The following is a 10,684-nucleotide window of genomic DNA, read 5'->3' on the forward strand; positions in this document are numbered from 1 at the left end:
CCTTTCAGAACTGAAGGTTTGGATCGCTTTACCTGCCAAAGAGCCATGAACAACTCAGGTGCTTGCTGGGAGAACACGGGATGGACAGTAAAAAGTGGGTAGTTATAAATGCCAGCTGCAGTCATGTGATCAGTTGCAGCTATGAGGACTATACTTGTTATAAGTATTCCTCCTTATTTTATTATGAATATGTCTCTGTGTATCAAATATCTTTATTTTCTCCTGTCTCTCTTTACCTTATAATATAGCACATATATATTAATAATAGTTACCTTTAATCACATTTTTTAAATTATAAGATATCAAGAAGATTGACTACCACCTGAGACTGCCTCCTCTTCTATAGAAAGGGTAAGCACACTTTCGGTTGTATGCAGCATAGTTGTATCACGTTGAGCAAAAGTATGGCCTTATTATTGCCTTTATTTGAAAATTAAGAGTGGTTTGAGTAGATGAGTTTGGGTGTCATGGTGACAGGAGGTGCACCGTGCCCATTAGTTTATTGTGTCAGCAGGGCTAGGCTGCCCAGTTACTCGATCCAACACTAATCCACGCATTGCTGTGGAGCTATTTTATAGATCGGATCAATGTCTTCAATCCGTTGGCTTTGAGTAAAGGAGTTACCCTTGATAATGTGGTGGGCTTCCTCCATTCAGTTGGAAGGCCTAAAGAGAAAAATCAAGGTTTCCCTCAGGAAAAAGAAATGCAAAAACATTTTCTTTCATTTTTCACATTCCTCAAACAAAATTTACTATATAGAGCAAAAATGATAACAATGTTTTGTGAAGCTGTTACATATGTGAAAGTGTTTTTGTTATGCATGTGGAAGTAAGATGGAGGTGGAGGTGAAGCCTACACATTGTGATAAGTTCCTCCCATCACAGGGGAAAGAGTATAAAATTACTTGACGGTAGGCTATGACCAGTTGAGGAATCACAGTCCTGAGCTGCAGCATTTGTCCAATACTGGAAAACTGGTGCTTCATATGTTTTTATCCTGTTTTGTAGCTGCTATTTGGGGAACAATCCCGGACACTGTTACCCGTCACGTTCAGAAATAGAAGCTCCAAAATATAAAATTTTGAAGCATAAGTGCATATATTATTCACAACATGTAAATCATGACACTAGGTGAGCTCACTGTGTGGGCTGGTACGATAGAAAATGGGTGCAGCTCAGGGCCCGAGCTCTGCAGGCCTTCAGTGATTCGAGCACATGTTGATGAGGAAGCTTCCACAGCAAGGTCAGAAAAGACTAACCAGTGACGTGGGAGGAAAATCAGGACAATGTGAGATCCAGGGACCAAATGAAGAGTTTTCAGAAAAAAGATCAGGGGCAGCCGTGAACTCCATTCAGTGGGTCTGGTAAGTTGGGCAAGACGAGGTCTGCGGCAAAGCGGCCACCACATTCAGCAGCACAGAGGCCTTGATAATCGTCAGAAACACATTTCTGGTGGAGTGATGAGAGGACAGACATCACTAAGGTAAATTTAAGAGCAAAAAAAAAAAGAGAAAAATTGGAGACAGCTTGCAGATAACTCTCAAAAATTTTCACTGCAAAGAGTAAAAAAGAAATGAACAAAAATTAGATGAGAAGGTGAAGACAGTAGTGGACCTTTTCAAGGCGGGAGAAACAATAGCATGTTAATACGCTGAAACCCCTGATGGGGAGGGATAAAGGGATTGTGCCAGAGGCAATTCATCTCTTTCCAGAAGAGAAGGTAGCACAGACAGAGACAGATGTAAATAAGTGGGTGCCTGTGGTGGTGGGAAAAAGTAGCAGTTCTCTCTCAAATGCTTCTATTTTGTCAGCAAAATAGGAAACAGTGTCATCAACTAAGGTGGGGTTGAGCAATGATAAACTGGGGACAAGCAGAGAGGAGGAAAAATAAAACAGTCATCTGGAGGAATTAGGAGGGTGAATGGTCTAGTTATATTTACACTGGCAGTATTAAATAGCCACATTGAGTTAATTATCAAAAATTTGAAGGGGGACAAGTCAACAGCAGAGTTGTGGATATTTTTTCCTGCAGCTATTTTCAGCCTATATGGGTGCGGAATGGATGAAGAGTTGGGTTGGGTGAAGGGTTGAATTATATCAGAGTTACTGTTTTGCAACAACAACAACAAAACACAAAAAAGAGGTTCAGGCAAATGAATGAAACAATTGGCTATGGATCTTAAGCAGGGCATGCAGGCAACAAGAAGATGAGAGGGACCAGGGACAGTGAAAAGATGGCAAGAGCAATGACTCAAAGGTCCTGAGGGTTGTTGGCACCCAAGCATTGCTGCTGCCCATGACTCTACTGTAGCCTTCACACATTAGATTCCCCTATTTCCATTATAAAGAGGAAGACATATGTGAGTATTCAAATAAATGCATACAATGATTTCACACAGAGTAAGTGCAAGTAAACACAGCAGAGCTGGGGCAGAGAGAATCAGGAGAGAGGTGAGGGAGCTCAGAGCAATGGTCCCTGTTCTGCAGTTCCCCTTCGAGGCCAGATGCCTCCCACCCTCTCACAAGCCCAGGTCCTACTTCTGCCTCTTATCTCACTCTCACAGCTTCCTGTGCCTCCTCTTCACCGGAAAGAATCACCTAGCCTTAGAACTCCCATGTTTCCTTGCAGTCTTCAAGAGTGGAGAGGGGAAAGGTGGCATGTGAAAAGAAGTGAGGGAAGTCACAGTAAGGAGGTGAGGATGGGAGCTCTGCAGGTAGTTGGGGTCAGAATGTAACAAGTAGGTGGGATAGATGCTCAGGTGGAAGCCTTCCTAAAATGTTCAATGAACAGCAAGCAGGTCAGGGTGGCCAAAGCCTAGAGGCCGGGCAGGCACAGGGCAACAGATGAGGTCAGAGACATTTGGAGACACTATTGGAAGATGGTTAGAAGGACTTGAGTGAGCTGGAACGCCATGGGGGGAGGTTGGAGACAGGGACTGACCAACACTACTGAGAGTTTGAACAGCTGCATCTGCCACTCTGCAGAGCATAGCTACAGACAGCTCAGCAAGGAGGGTGGGGGCCCTAACTAGAGATGAGGAGGGGGTGGGGAGGGGGTGGGGCTCTGGAGCAGGTAAGAGGGGTTGGATTCTGGGTTCATCTTGAAAATAGGGCCAACATGTTTGCTGGTGAATTGTGTGGATAATGAGAGAAAGAGAGTTTAAGGACAATTCAAAGGTTTTGGCTAAGCAAAAATTAAAGCATGGAGTTGCCATGAACTGAAATAAGAAAATGTCTTGAAAGAACAAATAAAGAAGAAGATAAGGAGCTCAGTTTTAAACGGCGAGAACATGAGATGTCTCACAAGCTTCCAAGTGGAAATGTCGGGCAAGAATTAGATTAATTAACCCAAAGTCCAGGGGAAAAATCTAAGTTGGAAATATAAATTTGAGAGTTATCAGTTTATATGGGGATGCTTAACACTTTGAAATGTAATGAGATCAAGGGAGCGTGTGTGTGTCCTATTTCTGTGTGTAAGTTTCTTGAAGTGATGCCTATTGACTGACTGTGTTGTATAAAAACTATGTCTACATCAGGGCATCATATGTATTAAACCCTATCTGTTAATCTAATGCTATTTAAACATAGACCTCAATAAAAAATTTTTAAAAGTACCGCACAAACTTAGCCAAGACTTCAAGAGGGTGAGATTATTTTAAAGTCTACACAGACACACCATGAAGAGCAGTAAGTTTAGCCATGCTAAGACCTGGTCGCTTGGAACTAAAATTGATTTTGGTTTATCAAGTGTCTCATTAACGAAATAAAAAGACTCTAGTCTTCAGATTACCAGTTACTTGTATGACTATGTGCAAATCATCTCTCTTCTTTGAGCCTCTGTTTCTCCAAAGGCAAAAATGAGGGAGTGAAACTAGACCGTTTACACTCCCTCTCTATGCAACAGGCAGACACTCAACTACCGCCCTTTTCCGGGAACTCGTCAGTTTTCCGGCTGTATGGCTCCCCCACGTGGTCAATAGGATGAATGCAACTTGTGTTTGAGGCAGTGACTTTCTTGAGCTCAGGTACAGGTTACCCAACATGGGTCAGACACACTGGTAAGCATTTTGGGTACATTTTCTGGTCCAATCCTCACCGAAACACTACGCGGCAGATATCTTCCTATTCCTATCTTATGTGTGAGGGAAGGGAGACACAGGATTCGAGGTTGTATGTAAGTGCTGCTCCAGGCAGGCTGAGTCTGGGCTCCTGGACAAGGGTCTGCCTGGCAGTGAGAATGAATAAATAGGCCAGCCCCTCAGCATCAGAGGAGAGGTTACGAATGGCTGTGGAGAGAACCTCCCTTCTCACTACCTGGGGTCAGAAAGGATTTCAGAAGCCCACAGAGGCCCCCTGGGGAAGCCTGCCGCTCTGCCACTCGGCCCAGCCACCACGCAGGCCCCCGCACCCAGCAGGACCCTGCGGCTGTTTCCTGAATCGGCCTCTTCAATGGCGCGAAGAGAAAGTGCACAGAAACGGACTGGCTTTACTTGCTTGCTCCCAAGCGATTTGGGAGAATGTTTTTTGGTTTATTTGTTTCTGAAATTCAATCAAGCAACCGACATACAGCCACCAAAAGGGGCCAAGCCTGCTGGAAGCCAGGTCTTCTTACTTTTCATCCGATTCTGTGTCTTCTCTCATGTACTGTCATCTAAAAATTAATTTTTATGTCAGTAAAATGTACGCGTTTTGGCGGACATTTCTTTGAGCTTCCATGAAGCGCAGTCCCTGTCTCCAGGTCTCCTCCTCTCTCCCAGTCGGCCCCACAGGGAGCTCCACGGTGCTGTCGTCCGGGGTTCCCAGAGGGCGTCCTGAGTCGTGGCAAGGACAGAAGCCTCCACGTAGTTTTGATATTTTTGGAGAAAAAAAAAAAGGACAACTGATCCGTGTGTTAGTCGAGCTTAGTGTGTAAGGAAGGGAGAACCCGCTCTGGCGGGCGGTGCGATCGTCCTTGAAGAGCTCGGGTGAGAAGGAAGCTTGGGAGCAGGAGCCACCGAAGGAGCCGGGCGCGGAGCCGGACCCGCCCGGTTACTCAGGGGCCGGCAGCTCGAGCGCCTTCCGAAGGAGGCCTTACAGGAACTTCATTCTGTACCTCCAGGCCCCAGGCCTTCCCTTTGTCCTCCTGCACCATTGGCTTTCTCTACGGGTACTCGCCCCCTATAGCTTCTGCTCCCCCCACCTTGGACTTGCACACAGAGCTCACCCAGCTGCTTTCCCCAGACTCAGGGGCTCTCGCTTCCTGGGTTTCCCTTCAACACGAGTTTCCACTGCTACCTGCTTCATCTTCCCAGTATTTCCCAGTTCCTAGCCCTGAGAAACAATAAATGACTGATCTGCTCATCTTTTTACACCCAGGTTGTCATAAGCTAGCAGCTGCTTGACTGCTTTTCCGCCGTCGGAAAGTTGTGCCCCAGCCGGAGGGTGGCAGTGCACAGGTTACTTTTGTGGCTCCCTGAATGAGGGCATGTCAGCGTAATTTTCCTTTCTAGTACAGATAGAATCTCTATTTCCCTGCTGCCTTTTTGTTTCTGTTCTCTAGTACCCTTTCAAAGTGTGTTGTGATGGTGCCAGATGCATCCTAGACTTCTCAGTGTGATGACTTCTAAGGTGTATATATGTGTGATCACTATGCTGTACACCTGAAAGCAACGTGATAGCGTATGTCCACTGCAATTGAAAAGCACATTGTAAAAACGTATTGTGAAGTACAGATAAACAAGTATATGTAAAGGATAACACACAGTTTAAAGAAGGCAAACACCAATGCACCAACATTGGTACCCGGCTTGGGAAACAATGGGTGAGGTGATGTTGGGAGCCAGCCCTGCCATGCCCTTCTCTGACTGGGCCTTTCTTCCCCTCCGTGCGAACAAATCCAGTATTCTGTGTTTTGGATGAATCCTCCCCTAGGCTTTTAATAAGAACTCTACCACCTTTTAATGTACTCCTACACTACGTGTTTTCCTGTTTTAGTTTTACCTGGTTTTGAACTTCATATACGTGCATTCATGGCTTCCACAGCTACCTGTGGCCTGTGTCACACACTCAGTGTTACACATCTGACGTTCACCCATTTAGATGTGTGGGGGGTATTTCCTTCATTTTCAGTTATTTATAGTACTCCATTATTAAACATTGCCATATAATAAGTTATGTATCGTTACAGCTCTATGTCTATAGGTGAACGATTACACAGCTTCTCTGCTGTCGGTGGACCTCCACATGTCTCTGTATCTGGTTACTTATTATAAGCGACAGGACGTTCTTGTCTAGTTCCCCTGGTGTTCATGGCAGAACTTCTCTGGGATGCATACGTGAAGCAGGATCGCTGAATCACAAGGCATAATCACACTCAAATATATAAATAATAATACTCAAAGTTACAGAAATTCTTTCCCCAAAGTATTTATATTAGTTTACACCCAAGCTTAAGGGGGAAAATGGGGAGGGATTTTGAGGAACAAGTATGAAAGACACAGGGATGAGGACTGGAGGGGGGGAAGGGGAGGAAGGTGGGGAGACGGGGCAGGGGGGGCTGGGATGGGAGAAATAGACAAAAAAAACTGTACTTGAAAAATAACTAAATAAGATTAATTTTTAAAAAAGAATAAAAAAAATTGCCAAGCTTGTTGAATATGAAAATGTTATTTCACTGTGGTTTTAATTAAACTCCCATTTCTGAGTACCAATAACATTAAAATTCTTTTTCTATATTGATAGTCTTTTGTTAAAATACCTATGAAATTTTTTCACATTTTTCTTTCTTTTATTTATGTATTTATTTTTAATATATTTTATTGATTATGTTATTACAGTTGTCAAAATTTTTCCCACTTTGCCCCCTCAGCCTGGTAACCCCATTCCCTCCAGCAATTGCCCCCATTAGTTCACGTCCATGGGTCATGCATATAAGTCTTTTAGCTTCTCCATTTCCTATACTGTCCTTAACCACCTCATCTATTTTGTACTTACTAATTTGTACTTCTTAATCACTGTACCTTTTTCCCATTCTCCCCCTTCCCCCTTCCAGCTTGTAACCCTCCAAATGATCTCCATATCTATGATTCTGTTCCTGTTTTGCTTATTTGCTTAGTTTGTTTTAGGTTCAGTTGTTGATAGTTGTGAGTTTATTGCCATTTTAATGTCCACAGTTTTGATCTTCTTTTTCTTATATAGTTTCCTTTACTACTTCATATAATAATGGGTTGGTGATGATGAACTCCTTTAGCTTTACCTTATCTGGGAAGCACTTTATCTGCCCTTCCATTCTAAATGACAGCTTTGCTGGATAGAGTAATCTAGGGTGTAGTCCTTGCTTTTCATTGCTTTGAATACTTCTTGGCAGTCTTTTTTTTTTGCCTGCAAAATTTATTTTGGGAAATCAGCTGAAAATCTTATGGAAACTCCTTTGTAGGTAACTATCTGCTTTTTTCTTGCTGCTTTTAAGATTCTCTCTTTGTCTTTAACCTTTGGCATTTTAATTATGGTATGTCTTGGTGTTGTCCTCTTTGGATCCAATTGTTTGAGACTCTCTGTGCTTCCTGGACTTGTATGTCTATTTTCTTCACCAAACTAGGGGTGTTTTCTTTTATTATTTTTTCAAATAGGTTTTCAATTTCCTGCTCTTCCTCCTCTCCTTCTGGTAACCCTATGATTCCAATGTTGGTACATTTGAAGATGTCACAAAGGCTCCTTATTCTATCCTCATTTTTTTTATTCTTTTTTCTTCCTTATGTTCCAAATTGTTGATTTGATCTTAGCTTCATCCCCTACACTGTTGGTTCCCTGTAGATTTTTCTTTATTTCACTTGATGCAACCTTCATTTCTGCCTGTGTCTTTTTTTTATATTACAGTGCCCAATGAGTTCTTGGAGCATCCTGATAACCAGTGTTTTGAACTCTGCATCTGGTAAGTTGCTTATGTTCACTTTATTTAGTTCTCTTTTTTTGGAATTTTCTTCTATTCTTTCATATGGGCCATATTTCTTTGTCTCTTCCATTTGGCAGCCTCCCTGTGTTTGTTTCTGTGTATTAGGTAGAGTTGCTTTGACCTCCTGTCTTAGTAGCATGGTCTATTATAGAAAAGCACCTGTAAATTGTGTGGGATGGAGCCTTAGGTAATCACCAGGACAGGGCAACCCATTTCATTGCTTCACGACTCTGTGTGGGGGAGGGCTCAGAGAGGGGACTATGCTGCTGCCTGGCAAGATTGATCAAGGAAAAAAAACAGAAGATGAAAACAATATCATTAATGAAAGGGAGAAATTAATCAGATGTTGAAAAGAAAAGAATACTATTAATAATTATATTTCAACAGATTTAACAACTTAGATGATATGGGAAAGTTAACTTCAGAAAACTAATACAGAAACAATTTTTTAAATATATGAATCATGCTATAAAGAAATTAATGAGGTGACTAAAAACCTTCTCACAAAGAAGGTATCAGAGGCAAAAATACTTTTACATGAAAATTTCTAAAAAGTTTCAAGGAAAACCAACTCATTCTGGAAAGCAAATATAACCTGATTTTTTAGAAAAGTCTTACAAGAACAGAAAATTATAGGCCTATATCAGTCAGTATTATAGATATGAAAATTTTAAGCATAACCAAGCTGTGTTTATCCCAGTAATTAAAAAATTGTTTAAAAGATATTGAATGCTGAATTACACTTTATGAAAAAATTCATGAAGTGTAACTTACCACATTAACAGATTAAATAAGAAATATCATATATTTATTGTAATAGATATAAACAAATCTTTTGATAAATTTCAACTCCATTCATTAAAAAAAGAAACTCAGTAATTTAAGATAAAAGTTAATTTCCTCATTAGGTTAAAAAGTATCTACTAAAACAAAACAAAACACAGAAAACATCATCTAAATGGGGAAATGTTAGTCATAGTCTCAATAAAGTAAGGATCTTACTCATTAAAGTAACACACCTGCCTGGGTGTCTCAGTTGGTTGAAGCATCATCCCATAAACCAAAATGTTACAGATTAGATTCCCAGTTAGAGTGCATATGGGAGGCAACGGATGGATGCTTCTCTCTCACATTGATGTCTCTCTCTCTCTTTCTCTCTCTCTTTCTAAAATCAATAAAACATATCTTCATATGAGAATTTTTTAAAATTAAGGATTAAGACAAACACGTCTGTTTACTGTAGTATTAGAGATCATAGCTAGTGCAAGATAATAAAAACAAAATCAAGAGAGAGAGAGAGAGAGAGAGAGAGAGAGAGAGAGAAAGAAAGAAAGAAAGAAAGAAAGAAAGAAAGAAAGATCTAGAGCCAAGAAAGAAAGATCTAGAGCCCCAGAGTCCCAGCCAGTAACTAACTAGTCCTGTGTTCTCCTGCTCCTTCTTTCATTTCGACATGCTGCTGTATCCTTTGCCAAGGAATTCCTGGCAGGTGAAGTGGCCATGGCCATCTCCAAGACAGTGGTAGTGCCCATTGAGGGGGTCAAGCTGCTGCTGCAGGTGTTACATGCCAGCAAGCAAATCTCCACAGATAAGCAATACAAGGGCATTATAGACTGTGTGGTTCATATCCCCAAGGAGCAGGGAGTCCTGTCCTTCTGGCACGGTAAACTGGCCAATGTCATCAGATACTTTCCCACCCAGGCTTTCAACTTTGCCTTCAAAGATAAATACAAGCAGATCTTCCTGGGTGGTATGGACAAGAGAACCCAGTTTTGACACTGCTTGGCAGGAAATCTGGCATCAGGCAGTGCTGCTGGGGCCACCTCTTTGTGTTTGTGTACCCTCTTGATTTTGACCGTATCCATGTAGCAGTTGATGTGGGCAAAGCTGGAGCTGAAAGGGAATTCAAAGGCCTCGGTGGCTGCCTGGTTAAGATCTACACATCTGATGGGGTCAAGGGCCTGTACCAAGGCTTTAATGTGTTTGTGCAGGGTATCATCATCTACTGGCTGCCTACTTCAGTATCTGTGACAGTGCATAGGAATGCTCCCAGATCCCAAGAACACTCACATCTTCATCAGCTGGATGACTGCACAGTCCATCACAACAGTGGCTGAGTTGACTTCTTGCCTGCTTGACACTGTTTGTCATGGTGTGATGATGTGGTCAGGGCACAAAGGAACTGATATCTTGTACACAGACATGCTCAACTGCTGGAGGAAAGTTGCTTGTGTTGAAGGAAGCAGAGCTTTTTCAAGGGTGCATGGTCCAGTGCTCTCAGAGGCATGGGTGGTGCTTTGGTGCTTGTCTTGTATGATGGGATGAAGAAATTCACGTAAATTATTTCATAGCCTTCCTGCCCCCAACCCCATGAATAGGCATGTTGTATTATGTAACACATCTTGAGAATTCTTGACAGACTGTTGTTGGCTGTCTATTCATCAATGGCAACTATTTACTGGTTGAAAATGGGAAGCAATAATATCGTCAGACTAGGTTTCTCTTAAAGCCATTTTCATGTTGATGGTGGGACTCTATTATATTTTTTATTTCAGTCATACCTAATAAACAACAAATTTGAAAACATAAAAATATCTGAAATATAAAAAAGGAAGGAAATGAAACACACATTATTTGCAAATTATATGTCCACTTAATTAGAAAACCCTGAACAAAGTATAAGCCAATTATTAGAGGGGGAAAAAGGGAGTTTAGATTAATATATCAAAATTCAGAGAAATGGACATCACACAGAGGG

The 10,684-nt window shown here is 41.8% G+C and overlaps 1 pseudogene; it reads left to right on the forward strand.

The window, feature by feature from the left end:
- The first annotated feature begins 1,214 nt into the window (after positions 1–1,214).
- Positions 1,215–10,265, forward strand: LOC119057130 (ADP/ATP translocase 2-like; annotated as a pseudogene).
- Positions 10,266–10,684: the final 419 nt, after the last annotated feature.

This window comes from Artibeus jamaicensis, unplaced genomic scaffold, assembly GCF_021234435.1.
Source record: "Artibeus jamaicensis isolate MK-2021 breed Jamaican fruit bat unplaced genomic scaffold, CSHL_Jam_final contig_781, whole genome shotgun sequence".
Taxonomy (NCBI): domain Eukaryota; kingdom Metazoa; phylum Chordata; class Mammalia; order Chiroptera; family Phyllostomidae; genus Artibeus; species Artibeus jamaicensis.